A 24,541-nucleotide genomic window follows, 5' to 3' on the forward strand; every position below is an offset into this window, starting at 1 on the left:
CCCCTTGCTGCCAGGCAGGAAGGAAGGTATGCTTTCTGAGCTAGTACACTATACTCAGAGAATCTGAATGGATTTAGATGGGATGGCACATTTTTATCATAATCTACAAAGCTACTCTGCAATGTCGATTTTCATTTTCTGACACAAGTTAAGAGTGGGTTCTTTTTTTTTTACTTTCAGATTTTTTGAGCTTTTAATTTTTATTCCTAATTTTATTGCATTATAATCAGGGAATTTGTCTGGACTATTTCTGCTTTCTTGACTTCATTGAATATTTTTTTGTGGCCTAAAGATTTTTGTGAATTTTTCTTGGATAATTGGAAGAAAACATAATCTCTGTTTCCATGGTAGGGTTTTTAAAGTATGTCATTTTGATATACTATATTAAGTATATTATTTAGGTTTTCTTTATCTGTATTTTCTGCTTCTTATTTCTTCTATTTCAGTATTTGCTAGCTTTTACTTATTAATACTCATACTGTCTTCTATAATATATAGTTAATTCTACTGTTACACTTTTTTTTTTTAAGATTTTATTATTTATTTGTCAGAGAGAGAGAATACACACACGCAGGCAGAGAGGCAGGCAGAGAGAGAGAGAGAGAGGACGAAGCAGGCTCCCTGCCAAGCAAGGAGCCTGATGCGGGACTCGATTCCAGGACCCCAAGATCATGACCTGAGCTGAAGGCAGTGGCTTAACCAACTGAGCCATCCAGGCATCCCCTACTGTTACACTTTTATTGAGAACTATATTTTTTAACATTTTAAAGCTTTCTTCTTTTTTTTTTTTTTTAAATTTTATTTATTTATTTGAGAGAGAGAGACAGTGAGAGAGAGCATGAGTGAGGAGAAGGTCAGAGAGCGAAGCAGACTCCCCATGGAGCTGGGAGCCCGATGTGGGACTCGATCCCGGGACTCCAGGATCACGCCCTGAGCCGAAGGCAGTCGCCCAACCAACTGAGCCACCCAGGCGTCCCTTAAAGCTTTCTTCTTTTTTCATCTTATGTTTTTTGCCTTTCAGTCAACCCATGTGATATTAATCTCATGATTTTGGACTTGTCTTTGTAGTAAGAGAGTAATTTAATTTGTTTATTATTTCATTTTCAAATTTTCTAAATTAATGTTTGAGGTTTGACTTACGTTTATAGTATATATTTCGTTTTGCTTTGTGATCAAATGCAGAAGACTTTTCCATTTAATAAATAAAATTCCTGTATCCTTTTGAAATAAAAATGTTTGGTCTTATTTTATCATATTACTTTATGTTATGCTTTATTTTTTATAGTTTTATGTTTCATGGCTTTCTCCATATTTCTGGTAATTAGAAAAGTTTTTTGTTGTGGTTGTTTCCTGTAAAAACTGTAATTTTATGTGATAGCCTTAATTATTTCTTTGGGCAATATTTATTATTTTTCTATGATTAATGATGAAATGAGTATAATTTTCTTCTTTCCTTTCTTGTCTCTTCTTTATGATCTAATTTTAGTTAACTATATGATATTTCCAGTGCTTGTTTTTGCTACATCAAATAAACTTCTTCCTCTATTATTCTTCTATTACTGGCTTCCTCTATTATTGGCTTGTCCAGATTTCACTATTTTTGACTTCCAACTGTTAACAGCAAGAAAGTCCATGTCCTCACATTACCTGCCATCCCTATTTCACATTTCCTGTGAACATTTTGCTTATACACTAATAAGAGTTGTTTCATCCTCTTCTGTCACCAACAGCCCCACCTTGTCTGTCTCAGTCCTTCTATTGCATCCATGTAATGCCTGCAAATATTTCTTCTGTGACTTGCTCTCCCATCATCCTTTGGGAGCTTCTAGGAGGTTCATCTAGAAGGCTTCATGGAGATGATAGTCTTCATATTCTTACTGTTCTTTGCTGTTGCTAGGACATCTAATACTATGTTGAACAAGAGTGGTGAGAGTGGGCATCCTTGTCGTGTTCCTGATCTCAATGGGAAGGATGCAAGCTTTTTCCCATTGAGGATGATATTTGCTGTGGGTCTTTCATAGATAGATTTGATGAAGTTCAGGAATGTTCCCTCTCTCCCTATACTTTGAAGCATTTTAATTAGGAACGGATGCTGGATTTTGTCAAATGCTTTTCTGCATCAATTGAGAGGACCATGTGGTTCTTCTCTCTTCTCTTATTAATTTGTTCTATCACATTGATTGATTTGCGAATGTTGAACCATCCTTGTAGCCCAGGGATGAATCCCACCTGGTCATGGTGGATAATCTTTTTAATGTGCTGTTGGATCCTGTTTGCTAGGATCTTGTTGAGAATCTCAGCATCCATATTCATCAGTGATATTGGTCTGAAATTCTCCTTTTTGGTAGGGTCTTTGCTTGGTTGGTGATCAGGGTAATGCTGGCTTCATAGAAAGAGTCAGGAAGTTTTCCTTCTGCTTCAATTTTTTGAAGCAGCTTCAGGAGAATAGGTGTTATTTCTTCTTTGAAAGTTTGGTAGAATTCCCCAGGGAATCCATCAGGTCCTGGGCTCTTGTTTTTTGGGAGGTTTTTGATCACCTCTTCAATCTCGTTACTAGATATTGGTCTATTCAGGTTGTCAATTTCTTCCTGGTTTAATTTTGGGAGTTTATATTTTTCCAGGAATGCATCCATTTCATCTAGGTTGCTTAGCCTATTGGCATATAACTGTCGATAATAACTTCTGATGATTGTTTCTACTTCCTTGGTGTTCTTTGTGATCTCTCCCTTTTCATTCATAATTTTATGTATTTGAGCTTTCTCTCTTTTCTTTTGGATTAGTGTCGCCAATGGTTTATTGATCTTATTGATTCTTTCAAAAAACCAACTTCTAGTTTCATTGATACGTTCTACTGTATCTCTGGTTTCTACCTCATCGATCTCAGCTCTAATCTTGAGTATTTCCCTTCTTATGTGTGGAGTTAGTTTGATTTGTTGTTGATTCTCCAGTTCTTTAAGGTGTAGAGACAGCTGGTATGTTCTGGATTTTTCATTTTTTTTTTAAAGATTTTATTTATTCACTTGACAGAGAGATCACAAGTAGGCAGAGAGGCAGGCAGAGAGAGAGAGAGAGAGAGAGAGGAGGAAGCAGGCTCCCCACTGTGCACAGAGCCTGATGCAGGGCGCGATCCCAGGACCCTGGGATCATGACCTGAGCTGAATGCAGAGGCTTTAACCCACTGAGCCACTCAGGCGCCCCATGGATTTTTCAATTTTTTTGAGGGATGCTTGGATGGCTATGTATTTCCCCCTTAGGACCGCCTTTGCTGTATCCCATAGGTTTTGGATCGATACTCTTACTGTTCTTAATATATTGTCAAACTTGAGTTTTATCTTTTGAACACAGTCTTATGTTGAATACCAATGAAGAAACATGAATGATGTATTTAGTAGACGTTTTTCCTTGTTTTACCCCTCGCCCTCCCTGACTCTTGCTATCTGTCTGGTTATAGTTGCAGGGCTCTCAGAAGCCTTGTTTCTGCAAAGTGACTTTGGCCCCAGCCGACTGGTCCAGAGTAGGCACTACACCAAAATTCAGCCAATCAGAGTCCCAGGTACAGAGATTTGGGGGAGACGGGTTAGAGATGGAGGGAAAGTCTTCTTTCTCTGGGTGGCTGGACCTCTAACTAAGGCTGTTGATGGTCAAGTTTGTCACCACTGTGCGACGAAAACAGAGAGAAGTACATAAGTGGGGAAGAAACACAGAGAGATGCAGAGCTAAATGAGGAGGGAGACCTTTATAGATTCCTGTCTATCCTTCCAGTTTGTTCCTGAGGCTTGGGTGCTCGTTCCTGTGAGACATCTTCATAACCTTATAATACATCCACCTATTTTACTTAAATAGGTTTCCGTTATTTGCAACTATAACAAATAAACCAACTCATACCCTGTATGCTGTCATTATTTCCAACTATAACAAATAAACCAACTCATACTTTATATGCTATCATAGATCACCCGTCTACCCAGCTAAAAAAGAGTGAGAAAAACCAGATTAGATTATCTTGTTTTGTATCTCAGAATATTGTCAGTTGTGGGGCACTGTGTGAGTTCAAACACAGACCTTTTATTCCCTAGCTCAGTTACCACATTAGATCTGGTTTAAGTACCAGGCACTTACTGGCTGGTCAGTATGATAGTGCAATATTAAAAGCAACTGAAAGATTCAGTCATTTGGATTTGCAGTGGCTCATTAAGTCAGCCCTGTGAGCTGTAGTCAGGTATGTTTGCATTCCCACAGCTTGCTAATCTTTCCCTCAAATTCTGTTGTTACCTAGGCTGCAACCCAGCCAGTGGGTGGTGTTCTTAAAAGCAGACTGACCGGAAAGCACACTTCACTAAAGAGGGCTATTCCAGAAGCACCGACAGGCTTAAAATCCAAGGCTTACCAGCAGGGTCAAAGTATCCAGAGACAATGGGATCTTCTCTTGGTGCCTTGAAGAGGAACCTGAATTCCTTAAACTTGTCCTGAGCTGTTGTGGGGAGAAAGGAACGATGACCCTATGAATCACCTTGTTGTTAGGCATCTTGAGAATGTAGGCCAGCTCAAAATACATGCAAAAATATAAAGTTTAATTAGTGTTTAGCTTAGAACTTGGTTGAAAACTTCATTAAAAGTCTTTTTATTTCTTTTCCATTATAAAAACAATGGGTATTTTATTATAAAGTCTTAGAATATAAAGGAAAATGGAATGAAGAATTAAAGTCACTTTGAGTCTTACCAACCAAAGAAAAATACTGCCAACTCTGGCATTATGGTATTTTTTTTTTCAGATTTTTAAAAACTTCTCGATATATATGTTCTTTCATTTACTGGGCATAATATTGTATATTTACAATTCTGTATTTCTTTTTTAATCTATGTATTTTCTATATGTGAATGTTTACAAGGGCCTCGTAATATTCTATGAGATGGATATTGCACAGTTCATTAACTGTGATTTGAGGACATTAATGTTTCTTATTTTTGGATATTTTAGTGTTGCAATAAACATCTTTTGCATAAAACTTGTTGTATGTATAGAATATGTTTGTAGGTTAGATCCACAGACATTTCTGCCCCGATTTGGAATATTTCCATTCTGGCAACAAAGTGAGTCTACCACCTTGGCCCAGCTTCACTAGCTACAGGTCTGTGAAGTGATGGGGGCTTATGGCAGGTCTGGGAACACTGAACATGAACTGCAAATTCGAATAAATCAGAAATCCGGGTTGATCACTTTGTTTTCACCTCACTGCCTCCCAAAGATGAAAACTGGCTGAGAATGTGCCCAGATTTGGCTCTGCCAGCTGGCAAGGTATCCCTGAATAATGGGAGATTATTAGAATCCTGCCCTTTTCCAGAGAGCTTTTATCCACATTCATTTTTGTGTTGTGCCAATTAGAGATGGCACAGTGGTTTTCTTTGTATGCATCCTGGCAGCCCCTGTCCACATAGATTTGGGAGGAAACTCCATGTGCACATCACTTTGACTTTCTGTAATGAGGCATGACAGTAGGATTTTGGGTCCCTCATCCTAAATTCATAAGTAGCTATATGCCTGAAGAGATTACCTGTGGACTGTTTAATGCCTTGGCATCTTTATGCATGAAATGTCTCCTAGAGAGGACTCTGGTAATCACACTGAGTATACAGCACAGATCATTCATTCCTTGAAGTTTGTTTGTTTTGTTCCCCCCCCCCACCCCCCCGCCCAGTAGTGACGACGTTATATCCATCCACACCAGAGGCACAGTGAGCCACAGCAGCAAAATAGAATTTGCCACAAGATGAAGTTGGTCAGACCCCATGCCATTGCATTTAGTTAGTAAAATATCTGAAGTATTTTACTGTAAGCCTCCTTCTCCGATTGTCGAACAGCTGGGCCCCCATGGCCAGCATCACAATGAGTCTCCAGCTCAGAGAGTTCCAGCACTGGTGTGCTCACTCAGGGCTGTGGCGGGGGTGGGGGTGTGGGGGTGTGTGTGGGGTGTCTCTGTTCGAAGCTAGGTTTCTCTGTCTCCCCAGCTGCTATGCTTCTGGGACAGGGATTTGTCCTTATTTCACCAGTTAGACATTTTAGGCATTTGCTTTCTTCTGTGGGTTTGATAAAAGCAAAATTAACAGCTCAGCTACTTATCCTTCAGATAAGAAAGTTTTGTTAATTGTAGCCAACAGACACTTGGGATGGTGGCATGGGTTGTGAGTGTCAGCTGGTGGGAAGGGCTCCGTCATGGGGCGGCTGGCCGTGTGCCGCTTTACAGGAACTCCAGTTCCTTCAGGGCTGCACAGTCTTTGTGAGGTCAGCGAGTGATGTCAAACCAGAAAGGCTTCTTGGTGAGATGACCTCATGGGTCTAGTCCTTGCTTTGGGTGCCTTTGTGGGGCTCTGAACACTTACAGTATTAGCAATTAAAGAGGGATTGCTGGAGCCTGGGTAGGGGTTAACTGCTTTCACCCTCTGGTTATTGTGATGTGTGTGTGGGGGGCGAGGGAGGTGGGGTGGGGGAGAAGGGAGGGGGGAGGGGGTTGGGGGTTATACCCAGGGATCATACTCAGTTACTTAGGGAGCACGTGGGAGCTGAAAATCCATGTAAGAAGCAATTGAATTCATCTCAGACAACATTTCTACCTCTGTCCCTGGGCCTGGGTTATAAGAATCTTTCTCTGCTGGTGCTCAGAAGAGAAATGCCAATTTGTTCTCGTGTGTGTGTGTGTGTGTGTGTGTGTAATAAGTGAACAATTACAGCATATGGGTGATCAGTAAATATTAGCTTCGTTTCCTGCCATAGGGGAGCTTATATATCTAAATTTCTAGAATTCCTGGAATTTTAGGATCAGAAGACACCATTGAAGTCCTTTAATCCAACCACCATAATTTATAGACCAAGAAACACATGCAGAGTAGTTTTAGAGATTTTCCCAAAGTAGTAAAGGTATTGTTGACACAGCCAGGTTTATAACCTAGATGTTCTGACACCAGCCATATGGTCTTTTCATTACAAAATGCCTGCTTTTAAGATGCAAAAGAAAAATTATTTCTGTACTTTTTTTCTTTTTTAGAACAAAAATACTTTTTTTTTTTTAAAGATTTTATTTATTTATTTGTCAGAGAGAGAGGGAGAGAGAGCGCGAGCACAGGCAGACAGAGGCAGAGGGAGAAGCAGGCTCTCCGCCGAGCAAGGGGCCCGATGTGGGACTCGATCCCAGGACGCCGGGATCATGACCTGAGCCGAAATACTTTGCTAAAGCAGGTGAAAGTAATACCCAAGTATTCATTATTACTACTTAGCATACTACTTTATGCTTATTTAAAAAAATACTTTATTGTGGTATGACTAGCATTCACAAAGCTTTTTAGTGATTTATTGGTGAAGCCATCCGCACACCCTATGCCATAAACACATCCATCACCACCCGAATTTTCCTCCCACTCTCTTTTTCTTTCTTTCTTTCTTCCTCTCTCTCTCTCTTTCATGCTAATAATACTTGACATAAGATCTATCATCTTGGGAAATTTTAAAGTAAACAATACAGTATTTTTAAAAGTATAGGCCCTATACTGTATAGTAGATCTCTAAGAGTTATTCATCCTGCATAACTGAAAGACTTTTTGGCCAATGCTATCTGGCTTGCCCCTCCCGGTAGCCCCTGGAATCCACCATTCTATTCTCTGCTTCTATGAGTTTGGCTATTTTAGATTCTTCATAGGGATCATGTAGTCATTGTCCTTCGGTGTCAGCTTATTTTACTGCTCATAATGAACTCTTAAGTTCATCCACGTTATTGCTAAAAGCAGGGTTTTCTTATTTAAGGCTAATATTCCATCGTATGTATATAGCATATTTTTAAAAAATCCATTCATCTATCAGTGGACATTCAGGTTGTTTTCATGCCTTGGCTTTTGTGAATAATGCTGCAGTGAACATGGGGTTGTGGTATCTCTGAGGCCCTGATTTCAATTCCTTTGACTATATACTGAGAAATGAAATTGCTGGATCATATGGTAGTTCTCATTTTATTCTTTTTTGTTTTGTTTTGTTTTCATTTTTAATAAAAATATAATGTATTATTAGCCCCAGGGGTACAGGTCTGTGAATCGCCAGGTTTACACACTTCACAGCACTCACCATAGCACATACCCTCCCCAATGTCCATAACCCCACTCCCCTCTCCCCACCCCCCTCCCTCCAGCAACCCTCAATTTGTTCTGTGAGATTAAAAGTCACTTATGGTTTGTCTCCCTCCCGACTCATTTTATTCTTTTGAGGAACATCTGTACTGCATTCTGTAGTAAGTGCGCCAATGTACCTTCCCACCAGTGGTGTACGAGCGTTCCCTTTTCTCCACATCCTCACCAACACTTCCTTTGATTTGTTTTCATGATCCTAACAAGTGTGAGGTGATACCTCATTATGATTTTGATTTGCATTTCCCTGATGACTAGTGATGTTAAGCACCTTTCCCTATACCTTTTGACCATCTCTAAGTCTTCATTAGACAAATGTCTGTTCAGGTCATTTACATTTAAAAAAATTGTTTTGTTTGTTTGTTTGTTTGGCTATTGAGTTGTAGGAGTTCCTCATATATTTTGGGCAGTAAACCTTTATCAGTTATATGACTTGGGGACACTTTCAGGATCCTATTCCATAGATGGTCTATTCACTTTGTTGATTCTTTCCTTTGCTGTGTTGAAAGTTTTTCATTTGATATGATTCCCCTTGACTGTTTTTGCTTTTGTCGCCTATGCTTTTGGTGTCATCTCTAAGAATTCATTTCCAAGGCCAGTGCCAAGTTTTTCCCCCCTTCGGTTTCTCTTAGGAGTTTTATGGTTTCAAGTCTTATGTTTAAATCTTTAATCCATTTTGGGGTGCTTTTTAATATTGATATCAGTGGAAAAGCAGTATCTATAACATGACAACTATCTTTATTGAATGGACATATTGAGAAGCCTCTGCTTTGCATATATCACTGTCTACTTGTCTTGTTGAATGCAGAGATGAATACTAAGCAGGACTACAAAAGACCTGATAGATCTTTCTGAAAACTAGTAAATTCATTTTTAGAGGTTTTTCTACTCTTGATTTTCTACCTATTACCTCTTTTTAAAAATTTGTTTATTTTCCTTTCATGTATGTGGGGTTGTACAGAGATGATAATGTTTCACATACCTTTGGTCTTACATTGCCTCCCAGAGTTTTACACGATGTCTATTAATAAATTCAGTGTAGAATGGAAGAGACTTGAGATGTTGATCTCTGTTGAGTTTTGGGTGGTTATACCTCTTAAATATAAAACATAATGCAGTCATCATGTTAATGATGCATGTCTTTCCTTACAACTCAAGAACTCTGTGCCTTTGACTTTAAAATAAATATCTAAGGGCACTGAGGACTTCATACTGGGCAATTTGTCAGGTCTTAGTGTGTTATTGAGGAAGAACAAAATGATCTGTTCAGACAGACCTGGATCTGAATTCACATTCTCCTCATTTGCTGCACAATTCTTGTAAATTACTTCATTCCTTTGGGGTTTAGTTTCTTCATCTGTAAAGTGATTTTATCACTTCATTGGATCCTTAAGAAAATTAAATAATGTTGTCTGTAAAGTGCCTGGCTTATAGTATCATGAAATCTCTATTGATTTCAGATTTGTCCTTGACTAACTAGAGAGATCATGCCATAAACAGGTGGTAGTTGCCAGACATTCCTTGGCTTATAGGTGCATCACTGTGACCTCTGCCTCAGTCTTCACGTGACTTTCTCCCCCATGTGTCTATGTTCTCACTTTCCTTTTTTTTATGAAGGTTACAGTCATTGGATCAAGCCCCATCCTACTTCACTGTAGCCTCATCTTAACCTAATTACATCTGTGAAGCCCCTATTTCTAAATATGCTCATGTTTACTGGTTCTGGGTAGACGTAGATCTTGTGGGAACACTTCTCAATTTAGCATAGTTTTAAAAATTTTTTTTACTTTTTTATTAACATATAATGTATTGTTAGCCCCAGGGGTACAGCTCTGTGAATTGCCAGGTTTATACACTTCATAACACATACCTTCCCCAATGTCCATAACTCCACCACACTCTCCCTAACCCCCTCCCACCGCCCCCAGCATCCCTCAGTTTGTTTTGTGAGATTAAGAGTCTCTTATGGTTTGTCTCCCTCCTGATCCCATCTTACTTCATTTATTTTTTTCCTACCCCCCAAACCCCCCATGTTGCCTCTCAACTTCCTCATATCAGGGAGAACAAATGATAATTATCTTTCTCTGATTGACTTATTTCACTGAGCATAATACCCTCTAGTTCCATCCATATTGTCGCAAATGGCAATATTTCATTTCTTTTGATGGATGCATAGTATTCCATTGTATATATATCCCACATCTTCTTTATCCATTCATCTGTTGATGGACATCTAGGTTCTTTCCATAGTTTGGCTATTGTGGACATTAGCATAGTGTTTTAACAATTTTAATTGTCTGACTCATGAACACATTACAGTTTTCCATGTATTTTGTTTTCTTTAACTTCTCTAGAAATATCTTTTAGTTTTTCACTGTACATGTCTTTATTCATATTCATATTTATCCCAAGTATTACAGATATTTTTCTTGGTTCTAGAAATGATATTTAAAAAATGATTTCTATTTCTTTACTACTATATGCAAATGTAACTGATTTTTATGATAATCTTCTTTCTTGAAATAGTGCTCAATTTGCTTATTAGTTCTATTAGCTTTTTTGTGTGGATTTGGGGATTTTCTACATATAGGATTATATCATCTTTGAATAAAGACAATTTTACTTCCTCCTTCCAAGTTTGAATTTTTTGCTTGCTGTGATAGTAATAGAACCTTCAGTACAATGTGTAATAATAGAAGTGGCAAGAGTGGTCATCCTTATAGTTTTCCTGAAGTTAGGACAAGAGTTTATTTTATCACCTATATTAGCAGTAAGTTTTTGATAGATGCCCTTTATTAGAATTGTGGAAGGCCATTTCTATTGCAAGCTGGCTGAGAGGTTTTTTAATTTTTAAATTTTTTATTATTTTTTAAAGGTTTTATTTATTTATTTGTCAGAGAGAGAGCACAAGCGGGCAGAGTGGCAGGCAGAGGCAGAGAGAGAAACAGGCTACCCGCTGGACAATGAATCCGACTCGATCCCAGGACCTGGCATCATGATTTGAGCTGAAGGCTGTGGCCTAACTGACTGAGCCACCCAGGTGTCCCTGTTTTTTTTTTTTTTTTTTTAAATCAGAAATGGGTATTGAATTTTGGCAAATGCTTTTTCTATATCTATTAAGATAACTATTTTTTTTCATTTTTTGTTTGTTAAAATGGCAAATGATATTGATTCATTTTTGAATGTCAAATTAACTTTTCATTGCTGGGATAAACCCCATTTGGTCGTAATATAGTATCCTAGTTTATTTATTTATTTTTTAAAGATTTTATTTTTTTATTTGACAGAGAGAGAGATCACAAGTAGGCAGAGAGGCAGGCAGAGAGAGAAGGGGAAGCAGGCTCTCCGCTGAGCAGGGCTTGATCCCAGACTCCTGAGATCATGACCTGAGCTGAAGGCAGAGACTTAACCCACTGAGCCACCCAGGCGCCCCCCAATTTAATTTTCTTAAAGAATAAGCTTTTGGTTCTGTTGCATTTTCCTATTGTTTCTTTTTTCTGTTTCATTCATTTTTACACTTAACATTTGTGATTGCTTTCTTTTTACTTATTTTGAATTTAATTACTTCTTGTTTTTCTAGATAGTTCAGTTGTAACTAATGTCATTGATTTGAATCCATTATTCTTTTCTAGCAGTGATTTAATGCCATAAGTTTCGTACTTGTTATTGTACCACAAATTTTGAGATGTTCCTATATTGTGTTTTCATTTCATCCAGTTTGCAGTCTTTTCTAATGTTATCTTTGTTTTTTTATTTTTTTTTGATCCACAGGATATTTAGAAATATGTTCTTTTAATTTCCAGATACTTGGGGATTTTCTAGAGCTCTTTATTCATCTTTATTGGTCTGTTATTCAATCCTAAATTAATTACATTGTGATTAAAGAACATACTTTAATGGCTTGAATCCTGTTATATTTATTGAAACTTATTATGCAATCCAGAATATGGTCTGTATAGGTGAATGTTCAATGTGTACTTGCATATGTATTTTGCTGTTGTTTGGTAGAGTGTTTTATAAATATTAATTAGTTAGGTCAAGTTGGCTGATAATGTTATTCAAATCTAAGGTCTAACTTATTTGTGTCTGTTCTATAAATTATTGGAAGAGGGGTCTTTAAATTTTCAACTATAATTATGGATTATTGTATTTCTTCAAGAAGCCCGATCAATTTTTGAGTCATACATTTTGAAGGTCTATTATTAGTTACATAAATGTTTAAGAATGTTATGATTGTTGATTAATACTTAGGGTTATGAAATGATCTTCTTCATCTCTCCAAATAATCTTTGCTTTGAAGTATATTCTAATATTAATGCCAACATTAGAAATTTCTTTGGGTTAATGTTAATATGATGTATATCTATATTTTCCCTTTTCATATATTTGTTTCTTTGTATTGAATAGTGTATAGGTGTGACTTTCAAAAAAATCTATATAATCTCTGCTTTTTCAAGTTTTTAGATAATTTAAATTTAATGCATTTTTTGATACATTTTTGCTTAAATTGATCATCTTGATATTTGCTTTCTATTGTCTCACCTGGATTTTGTTCCATTTTCCCTCCCTCCTTTCTTTTGGACTAACTTATTTTTTTATAATTCTATTTTATCTGTATTTTTGACTTACTGGATATAACTGTTTATTATAGTAGGTGCTTTTGGTTTTATTTTATACATTTTAACTCATCACACTCTATCTTCAGGTAAAATTATACCACTTTATCCCTGTTATATGAACTTTTCTGCAGTTTACACCTTTTTCTTGTCTCCTAACTTTTGCAATATTAGTGTCCTGCATTTTACTTTTATAAATGTTTAAACAGTGTACTATCTTATATTACTTTTGTTTAGCCATTTAATTATTTTTAAAAGAGATTTTAAATAAGAGAATATGATCTCCCATTTTGTTATCATTTTTGATGTTCTCTATTTCTTTGTGTAGATTTTAATTTTCATTTGACATAAAATATTTTTTTTCTGACTGAAGGATTTCCTTTAACATTTATTATAGTAGTGCTGTGCTGGTGATGAATTTTAGTTTTTATATATCTGCTTAAGTCTTTATTTTATCTTCATTTTTGAAAGATATTTTCACTCAGTGTAGAATTCTGTATTGACAGATGTTGTTTCATATGTGGGTTTTTTTTTTTTTTTTTGCTTGCATTGTGTCCAGCCAAGAAATTAGCTGTCATGATTATTGTTTCTTTGTATGTAATAAGATTTTTTTTTACTCCTTCTGGGTACTTTTAATATGTATTTATTTGTCATTGATTTTGAGCAATTTGATTATGATGCACCTTTGCATATTTTCTTTGGCTTATTGTACTTGAGGTTTCTTTTTTGGGGGATCAGGGGACTGTGTATGTGTATTTGTATGTGTGCCCCATGCCCAGTATGGGGCTCAAAGTCAAGAAGAGTCAGGTACTCTACCAACTGAGCCAGCTAGGCACGCCTGTGCTTGAGATTTTTTTAGCCTCTTGATCTCTAGGGGTTTACAGTTTTCATCAAATAAAAAAAAAATTATAGCCATTATTTTTTCATTTTTTTGCTACCTCCATCACCCCCCAAACCCAGGGACTCCAATTATACATATATTAGGCTGCTTGATATTGTCTTGCATTTCATGGATGCAGTGCCTATTTAAAAACTCTTTGTTTCATTTTGGATAGTTTTATTGCTATGTATTCAGGTTCACTAATTTTTTCTTCTGCAGTATCTGATCTGCTCTTAATCTTATCTAGTCTATTTTCAACTCCCACATTATATTTTTACCTATAAGGTTTGATTTGGTTCTATCTATATCTATCTTTTTCTCTTCTCTACTTAAATTTCTTAATGTATGGTATAGATAGCTGTAATAACTATTTTAATGTCCTTTTCTTCTAATTCCAACACATGCTTCAGTTTAGGGTCATTTTGGTTTGATTATGGTTTTTTTCTTTATTATAGGTTATATTTTGCTTCTCTCTCTTTCTCTTTTTCTTTCTCACTTTTTTGAATCTGGCAACTTGTTATTAGAATCCATATGTTATAAGTTTTACCTTGTTTGGTGTTGTGTACTTTTTTATCTTATAAATATTTTTTTGTCCTTTGTTCTGGAATATATTTAAATTATTTAGAAGAGTTTGCATTTAAGATATGTTAGAACTGGAGCAGTGTTCAGTCTGAGGAGAATTGTATCTCACTACTGAGGGAAGACCCTTCTGTATAGCCTACCTGAAGCTCATTGAATCATGAAGGTTTCCATTCTGGTTGGTGGGAGCAGGCTGTATTCCTGGCCTTGTATGAGTGTTGGGGACTGTCACTTTTACTCCTTTTGAGAGACTTTCCTCAGCTTCAAGTAGTTCCCTCATGTATATTTTCTGATTATTACTCAGCTGAACACTGAAGGATCCCTTTATAAATGTTAGAAATTCTTTCTCCATGCAACTTTCTTCTCTCTGGTGCACTGTCTTAAGAACTATAATTATATATTTCATGGACTTTTACTTCTGCCTACTCATGTTAGAGGGCTCACTGTGCTCTGCTTGGATTCCCACTACCTGCAACATGATCTGAAATTTCTTAATGAAATAAACTGGAACAGCTATAGGGATCACCTGTCTTTCAGTGAGCACTGTCCTTCATCCACTGTCCAATGTCATGAAAACAATTTAAAAAATCAGTTACCATTTTTTATTGTTTTAGGCAGGAACATACATCTGGTCCGAAGAAGACATTTTCATTTGTCTTGAAGTTTTTCCTAAACATTGTATACATTTTTTAAAACTTCTCTATGCTTATATCTCATCTCTTCAAAAAGGTGATAGACTCCTCTAGGTTAGGGGATTCATCTTTACCTTGGGTACATTCCCTGTAACACCATGTGCTTTGCTGTAAACTTAGAGTTCCTGGTACAAGGGATAAAGACAGCATAGGGATTACTTTCAGTGCTCTTTCTCCATGCCTGTCTCATGACATTTAATAATATCATCTTGAGTTTACTTGATTGTTATCTTTGTTCCTCTGAAGGAAGAGAAGGGCTGGATGAGTCTGGCTTTGAGTGAAAGTAGGTGTTCCAGGGCCTGGAAATCTGGTTTGAATTAAGTCAACAACCAGGTAGAAATCTGAAGCCCAAGAGTAACTGGCTGGCTCAGTGAGTGGGCCATGTGCCTCTTGATCTTGAGGTTGTGAGTTCGACCGTCACATCCTGCATAGAGATTACTTTAAAAAAAAAATAAATTAAAAAAATATATGGTTCCTTTAAAAAAAAAAAAAAAGAAAAGTTAAAGCCCAAATATTGGGAGGAAAGCCATGAGAAGGAAATATAGAAAAGTCCAGTGACTGGGACTTCATTGAGGAGCCAAGAATATGGAAGCTGGGACCAGGATAAAGGGGAAAAATCCAGCCCTGCCAATATCCTAGTTATGTATTGGGTGTAAGTGGCCTCTCCATTTGAATACTTTAAAAAACAATCTGGTATGAATATGGTGAAAAGGTGAGTGAATCTGGCATAAAGAGACAGAAGTGTGATGGAAAATCATTGAAAGCACATGAACTGCAGCCAGTTCCTCTTGCGATTCTGTTAGTGTGGCTCTAATCACTGCATTAGCTGTATAAACCTTGCCATCCTGTTTATTCACAGTGGTTTCCTGGCTTTGTTGCTTTATCATAGGATATATGTAAACATAATAAGTACTCACACAAAACATCTGTCTTAAAATTGGTTTAGTTTCTCATAAGGAAGCCAGAAATTCTGAAATGATCATAATAAAGATCATGCTGTTTGTAATGCTAAGGGCTTTTCATTACCTTAGCAAGGTTTTAAATGAGTAATAATTTTAAAATTCAAACAGAATATTGTAAGGTAATATCTCAGAACACTTCATATTTATTTGCTCTTTGTTCAGATACTGTGGCTTTTAGGTATAGCAGTGTCTGATAGGCCTTACTCAGTATAACCATAAATTTCTACCCACCCCCCCCCATCAACATAACAGCCAGATAAGAATTCCTGAAATCATTTAAAATAATAGTTGAACTATGTCCTGGTACTATGATGAAGGCCATGCAGCATATTATCATATTTAATATTTAGAGTCAAGCAGATACTATTTTCCAAAGGAAACTCCAGTTTGCGGAATCTAAGTATCTTGTCCAAAATTGCTGTTATCAAGGGTATCAAAGTCAGGTCTTTGACTTTGAAATTCTTAATCACTGTCCTGCATGGTTCTCCCTTGTCTCTTTTTGTCTTTTTTGTTTACAGAGGTCTGAGCTACAAATTCAACAGGTTTCACATTGCCTTGACTTATCATTATCTCACTTAGTCAAAAGGTGCTATAGAGGGAATTTTGTGTTCCCCACAAATTCATACATTGAAACCTAATCCCCAGTGTGATAGTATTTGGAAGTGGGGACTTTGGGAGGTGATTAGGTCATGAGGACGGAGCTCTCATCAGTGGAACTAATGGCCTTATAAAAGAGACCCCAGAGGGATCCCTTGTTTCTTCCACCGCAGGAGGGCACAGCAGGAAGATAACTATCTGTGAACCAGGAAGCAGACTGCCTAGATGTCAAATCTGCTGGCACCTCGATCTTGGACTTTCCAGCTTCTAGAGTAACGAAAAATAAGGTTAGTTGTTTAAGCCATCCGGTGTGTGGTATTATGTAGCCTAAGACACAAGGCCATTCTAGAATATGTTCTTGGAATTCAGTAGGCTCTGCTAGGTTTATAATTACAGGATTTACTTGAATTAGGAGTCTTTCTGGTACTCCCTGGTACCACCTTAAAAACATACTTCAAGATGATATGGCAAATCGATTCTTAAAAATTTTTGAGACACAATAGGTTTTCTTTATTTTTGCCACTGTGAGGTTCAGGTTAATTTTCCTCCTGCTGGAACCCAGCGCAAACCAACTTTTTTTTTTTTTTTTTTTAAGATTTTATTTATTTATTTGACAGAGAGAGATCACAAGTAGGCAGAAAGAGAGGAGGAAGCAGGCTCCCTGCTGAGCAGAGAGCCTGATGCGGGCCTCGATTCCAGGACCCTGAGATCATGACCTGAGCCGAAGGCAGCGGCTTAACCCACTGAGCCACCCAGGCGCCCGCAAACCAACTTTTTATCGTTTGTTGGGAGGGAGTAAACTTCCTCCCGACATTGTGTGCATTGTCTCGCAATGACTGATGGGGGCAGCAGAGAGCTTCCCAAGTGAACATGACAGGCCAGGTAAGAAAAACTTTTCCTAGGGTGTATTTGGAGTGAGAGGTTAAGAAAAGGGTGAGTGGTAGTGTGAAGGCTAATCAGCAATCATGAAAGGCGGGAGAAAGAGGAATCAAGTCATACATATAGCTAGGTCAGTTATGAGATTCAGAGAAATTGCCGGTTGGAGTTGAGGATAATAAGCAGTTGAATAGGAAAAAAATTTATCTGCAGATGCAGATCTTTCTATGCAGCCTCAAGCTATGAAGAGCTCTAATTATGTTTTTAAATAATTTTAGGTTGTGCCAGTCAAAATTTCACATACTTTATATTTGTTATTGCTATATTTGTTATTGTTTTATTGTATTTATTTGTTGTTATATGTCATATTTATATTTGTAATTAAATTCTCATAAGGATCTCACAGCTTCTTATAAAAATCTGATGGAGGGTATTACCCAAAAATTACAAGAAAAGAAATTGAACAAGTTCAGAAAATTTGGGGGTGGATCTCAAGGCTGATCTAATCCCAAATCTTGGACTTTCTCCCTTAAATTCTCAACATTTTTACCATTTTCTTCTAGTAAAAGATTATTTCTGTGCCTAGGATATTTGAAGAAAGAAAATCAATGCAGTGATATTTTTAAAAGCCCAAATTCCCCCTTTAAATCTATTTTTGTCTAAGAAATATTCCTTAGAATGTATTTATTGGAATAAAATCTTTCCTTGGAGACTCAAGGTATACCATTACAATAATTTAATTACCAAATTATCTGAGGGTGATAACAGAACAGTAGATATTAGACTAGGGAGTCCCTCATTGCAGAGGTGTACATGACGTTGTGAGCTTTAGTTATTCAGAGTTGTCATCTCGTCTCAGAAGCTGGTATGTTACCACATAAATTTGACTTATGCTGAGATTGGAAAATGAAACAGCTGTTATATGCTCAGATTGTTATAGGCTACAATAATCTAAATACATTGGTTGGTATGTAAAAATTCTAAGATAATTGGAAATTAAAATTTAGAAGTTAATTTTACAGCATAATTCTAGAGGATGCCTAGCACTGTGGAATTGGTATTTTCTTTGTGTTTGATTGAAATGGTGAAATCAGCAAAATCTATAAGAGCAAAAGTAAAAGGTGATCATAGTGTTGGTATAATCACAGAACATCCTTTAGGATGCTCTTCCTAATCTCGGCATAGCCTACAAGAAGATGAAAAATGTGTGAATAAAATGAATGTGTCGAAGAACTGTCTTTCGTGGTTTAATTGTGTATGGGGCTACAAATAACAGAATTCTGTTTTCTCAGATGTGTCAGCTTCATGCACACATTGTAGAACTCTGCTTGGGCTAGCACATTTTGCTTAGATTAAGGATATGGAAAATTGCTGGTTAGTCTCTTTAAGACTAAGATGGCCTCCAGGATTTCTGCCTGTTAGTGTTCACACCTTTGTGTATCCCCTTCCCTGATTATGGATGGACCTACGACTTATTTCTAACCAATAGAATATGGCAAAGGTAATCAAGTATGACTCATAGGATTATGTCACATTGTATGAGAACTGTCTTGCTTGAGAACTTCCTTATTAATTCAATGAAACAAGCAGCCATGTTGGGAAGGTCTATGTGGTAAGGAACTTAGGGCGTTTCCCTTCCACTGGCCAACAAGAAGCCTGAACCTCAGTTCTACAGCTACAAGAAAGTTAGTTCCACTGATAACCTGAGTGAGTTTCGAAGTATATTATCCCCTAGTCAGATTTAGATGAGAGTACTGTTCAGCTGACCAGTTGGTTGTTGCTTCAGAAGAACCTAAGAAGAGGACCCAGCTAAGATGTACCCAGGTACCCAGTACCCAGGTACCCAGTCCACAGAAACGGAGAAAATAAAATGTATTGTTTTAGGCTGCTAAATTTGTGGTGATTTGTTGTAGAGCAATATGTAACTAATAGAGACTCCATCTAGCTAGTTACCCTTTCCCCTGATTACTCTCCTATATTACTTTGTTAAAAGGAACAACAACAGTTGTCTACATTTAAGTATCTATCTCCCTTCCCTTGATTCTCTTATTAACTTTGTAACCTCCAACAAGTCACTTGAATCCTCTGTAGCTCAGTTTCCTCATCTGTAAACTAGGATTAATCATACCTGTGCCCCCAATGTTGTGAGACTTAACTAGGCTTGTGTTTGAAAAAAGCCCCAAGTTTTGTTTCAACTCTCATCGATTCTGACTCCTCTTGAATAGTTTAACTTTCATTATACCTTGTCGTGTATTGTCGCTCTCGACCCGCAAGAACAACACGTAGCCTGGTATCTTGTTAATGTTGCTTTTTTTTTTTTATTCTCATACCACACTTATATGTAGTAGGGCACCCTATCAGAAGTCAGATATTCTCAAGACATCCAATCACAGACCTGCTGCTAGGCTTCCCCTAGTTAGTCTATCCAGGGTCTGCTTTTCCTCCCCCACATGGCCTGCCGCTGATATTGACTTGTTTACGTGGAGGTCTGTTTTGGCACCTGGCCAGGCACCATCTTGCAATGGTGGGAACTTCCTTGGCCACAGGCGGTCTGCAACAGTGTATGCCCTAGGTCCTGATCATATCAGGCCATGAAATCTTGCCTTACACCCTGGATTCTTCATTTCTTGCCTACCTGGCTTTCCTAGTAGACAACAGTGCTTATTTGCCTCTCTTTGATTTGTTGTAGCCCATGGCTGCTCTCATGAAACAGGAAAGGATAGTGGTGGCCACCAGCTTTCAGTGAATGAGAATTTTGAAGCTGGTAATTTTCAAAGTGCTTCGGTGCTCTTGCAATAGGGTAGTCTCACCAGGACATAGGCTTCTCTCCAAGCAATAAATAGAATGTGCAATTACCCTTCCTGTAGTATGGAGTCCACAGGGGAAAACATGAGCATATTTGTGCTCTTAATTAGCTATAGAATGAATTGTGAGTCTGGGCTACTTAAAATAGTTTGGAGCAGATCCTTAGCACCTACAAAATGAAAACAGGTTCCCAGATACTTGTGGTTGCTCATCTGCACACCAGTTCTTTAGAGTCCCAAAATGCTGCCTGTCTTCGCCACCTCCATAGATAAATGCCCAGCTTCTAGCTGTGTTTCTTTGGACATAAATCCCTAGCTCTTCAAGAAAATGGAAGAAATGTCTCAGAATTATAGAAAATTAATGACTAAAGGAACTTAGTCTAGTAATAGTAACGATAGCTAGCATTTCTGAATACTTACACTATATTATGGACTGTACAGAGTGCTTGATATATATAGTGTCTTGTTTAATGTGATCTAACTCATTCAGTTTACAGAATGAAAAATTTGGTTAATTGTTAACTTTCAAAATGGTAACTTTTACTGAGAGTTTGGACTCTACTTCATCACAGTTCTTCAGTGGAATAATTAGGAATAATTGAATACATAAATGGCATTTTTATGAGTTTAAAAGTCAGCAGTGTATTTTAATGGGTAGAAGCCCTGGTCTTTGGGTGATACAAATCTGGGCTTAAATCCTGGTTCTGCTACTCACCAGCTATGTGATATTGGATAAATTACTTAACCCTTCTGAATCACTATTTCTTCATCTGTACCACAGATTATAATGTTATTGTGGACTGTTTGAAGAAAGAATCAAGAATATAAAATTTATACTTTCTTGCATGGACGTATGCAGTAAATGATAGCTATTATTAATGTGTTTTTATATCAATTAAATTTGTGTCAGAATTATCATGATTATAACCAAAATTTTGTCTTTCAATATTATCTTATTATTCACATTTTGCAAGTGAGGAAGTCACAGATAAAAAGGTAAATGCTGGTCACTTGTTCTGTAACATTAGATAGGAGCTTTGCCTTAGATTGAGGTATGCAGACTCTGGGTGTCAAGCTCTTTTCTGTTCTGTACTATTGTTTCTTTACACCAACTGCTCCTTTCAATCAGCTGAGAACTTAGTTTCCTTCTTAAGCTATAACTCCTTGAGGGCAGGTATCTTGCATCACCAGACCAACACAGTAGGCCTTCAATAGATACAGTTTAGTTTATAAGAACAAATGAACACATATTTTTAAGGAACATGAACCCTGAGTAGGGGTCAAGTCATTTGTCCCTCAGGGACGCCTGGGTGGCTCGGTTGGACAACTGCCTTTGGCTCAGGTCATGATACCGGAGTCCTGGGATCGAGTCCTGTATTGGGCTCCCAGCTCCACGGGGAGTCTGCTTCTCCCTCTGACTTCTCCTCGCTCATGCTCTCTCTCACTGTCTCTCTCTCAAATAAATAAAAATCTTAAAAAAATAAAAAAAGACATTTGTCTCTCAAACTGAATCCCAAAGGTAAAAGAAAGAGAGGGATCACAGAAGGGCAAACTTCCAGACCAGCCATCCAGAGATCCAAAAGAGGGTATCATTGCTGGATAATTACCTTATGGAGGTAATTCTGTAAGTAAACTATACATATGTTAGCCTAAGATGGTATATATACATGAACCATATTTTTCCTCCTTGCTCTCTGCCTCCTTGAGCACAGTTCTGGAATTTTGTGGTCATTAGAATATGGAGCTTCATTGGTTAATGTATTCATTTAATGGGTACGTATTTGGCTTCTAATATGTGTCAGGCACTGTATTAGACCCTACACAAAAATCAGTAAAACCAAGTCTTTCCTTATGGAACTTACAGTAGGTAAGAAAGATGAAATGTTGAATAGAAAAACATTAATTGTAATAACTGATTATTGAGATTGAGGTAATATCAAGTTGTTCTTAGATCAAGTAGCATGGAGACCTGATCAAGACTGGGAGGTGCAAAGAAGACTTCCTGGAAGAAATGATAAGTAACCTAAGTCTCAAAGGACTTAGCCAGGTAAAGAATAAGAAGGAAAGATGTCTATCAAGTACCACATGCTGCAGACATGGAGATTAGAATCATCTGGGGGCATTTTGGGAAATGCAGGTAATTCAGAGGATAACTCAGTTGGAGAGTGCCAAGGCAATAAATATAACTGGCAAAGTAATTATGGCCACATCTTGAGGACCTTGTAAACCACTGGAAGGATTTTTGACTATGGCCTAAAGGCATGTGGAAACCATTGAAGATTTTTGAGCAAGGAAATGGCATAATTATGTTTAGAAACATGACTCTAGTCATCTGTGCAGAATAAGACCCAGAGGCTAGTGCTGGAGGCTGTGGTAGTGAATCAAGTAAGAAATCATAGTGAGGACTTGGTGACCAATACTATAGGGTCAGAGGAAGAAAGGAGGAATCTAGAGAGGACTCCTAGATTTTTATTTGGGTGACTGGGAAATGGAGGTGTAATTCACTAAGGTGTAATTCACTAATTCACTAAGGAATGTTCTGTACTGCTGTAAAGAAACAGAAGTACAGGACAGGGAGAGCTTGGATGTGTGGATATAATGAGAAGGGAAGAGGGAACGAATGGCAGAGGAGACTGTAAGGAAGCAATGGTGTCATTAATGCCAAAGTTGGAGAAAATGATGCGATTAGGGGATAAGGTATAGCAACAAATGAGAAACAGAGAGAGAAAGAGAAAGTGAAATAAGTACTCAAAAGTGTTTATTGAATTTAATAATACATCAGCCACTAGTGACTGTGGTAAAAAACAGTTTTGGAGAAGAGCCGGAAGCCAAGAAAAGGTGGTTATATATTTACATCTGGAGGGAAATGAGCCAGAGGATGGCATGGAAGTCATATTCAATTTTTCCTTCCTTTGGGCACATGATAGGATTTCTCTTTCTCACACCCTTTGAAGTTAGAGCTATGTGACTTGGTATTACTAATGAAATGTAAGCAGATGTGACATTGTCACTTTGGGCTGGAAACCAGAACTGGTGTGCAATTTTCTACCTTTCCTTTCCCTGTCTCAGTGATCTGGAAAGCATATGTCAAGGTAAATCTTCCATTAGCCTCTGTGCTTGGAAGACTGCAATGAATACCATCCTCCAGGTGATCCACATTGAGTGTATAACATGAGCCAAGGGTCAGGAACGTAGTTAATGTTGATTTCTCCATCTCTTGCATTTTACATTGTATTCAGCTCTGTGTCCACTGGTTTCCTTGTAGAATTATTTAGTCTTAGAATATAGACCACTTTGTGCATTTCTATGTTCAGGCATCCAGAATAGACTGGCTAGAGGCTCTGGGTCCCAGTTCCATGTTCCCATAAGAAAGGATTTGATTGGCCATGCTTGGGTCAGGTGATCACTTCTAGTTTTAAGGAGCTTTACTGTGACATGGCAGGGAAAGAGATAGACCATGATACTTAAGTTGTGAGGTGAGTAAGTTCTACAAGAGGAGACTGAGGGTTTTGGAGGGGGGCGGTGGAGGGTGGGGTGAACCTGGTGGTAGGTATCATGGAGGGCACGTATTGCATGGAGCACTGGGTGTGGTGCATAAACAATGAATTTTGGAACATTGAAAAAAAATAAAATTAAAAAAAAAAGATAAAAGAATTATTAGTGGAATAGATGGTACCTTTGACATCTCTAGCATAGTTGTGAGACTTCAGTGACTGTATCTTGTGTGGAATTAAAGGCACTGGTTAACTTCAACTAGGGTGGATGCAGTCTATGGCATTGCCTAACTGAAGGCAGACAGAAAGTCCCTAGACTTTTTTCAATTCCCAGGATTTTGGGTGGAGTGAGGGTGGGAATAGGAGGAAGCTATAAACCTTTCTCTGTGATTTGCAAAACCATCAGACCAGAGGATTGATGCCAACAACAAACAAAAGGTACAACGGATGAGAGCTCCAGCCCAGCAGAAAGCGGATAGCTGACAATGGCCACGCTTGCAGATAAGAGGAAGCATAGCAAATGAGATTATTATCCTCCTCTGAGGACAGTGTCATGGACTTCTTGGGAAAGAGGTGTTCAGTAGATGGCAGACCCCTAAATGGAAAGGTCTTCAACCCAGAGAGAGCGGAAATGATGCTGGGGATTCCTTATTGTAAAGCACTAACAACTTTAAACCAATATGATTTTTTGGTGTCATGATATCAAATTTCTTACTTGGTTAAAAAGCTAAGTGAAATAAATCCTTTCAAAAAACGTCCTTTTGGCATGTTGTGGCTGACAAGTTTGCAAGTAGGCAGTTTGTGAAAGCTGATTTGGTTTCCAGTGGGGATGTTTTCCGGGATTCCAAATGAGATCTTGGACCGAAAGAAATATG

This window comes from Neovison vison, chromosome 8, assembly GCF_020171115.1.
Source record: "Neovison vison isolate M4711 chromosome 8, ASM_NN_V1, whole genome shotgun sequence".
Taxonomy (NCBI): Eukaryota; Metazoa; Chordata; class Mammalia; order Carnivora; family Mustelidae; genus Neogale; species Neogale vison.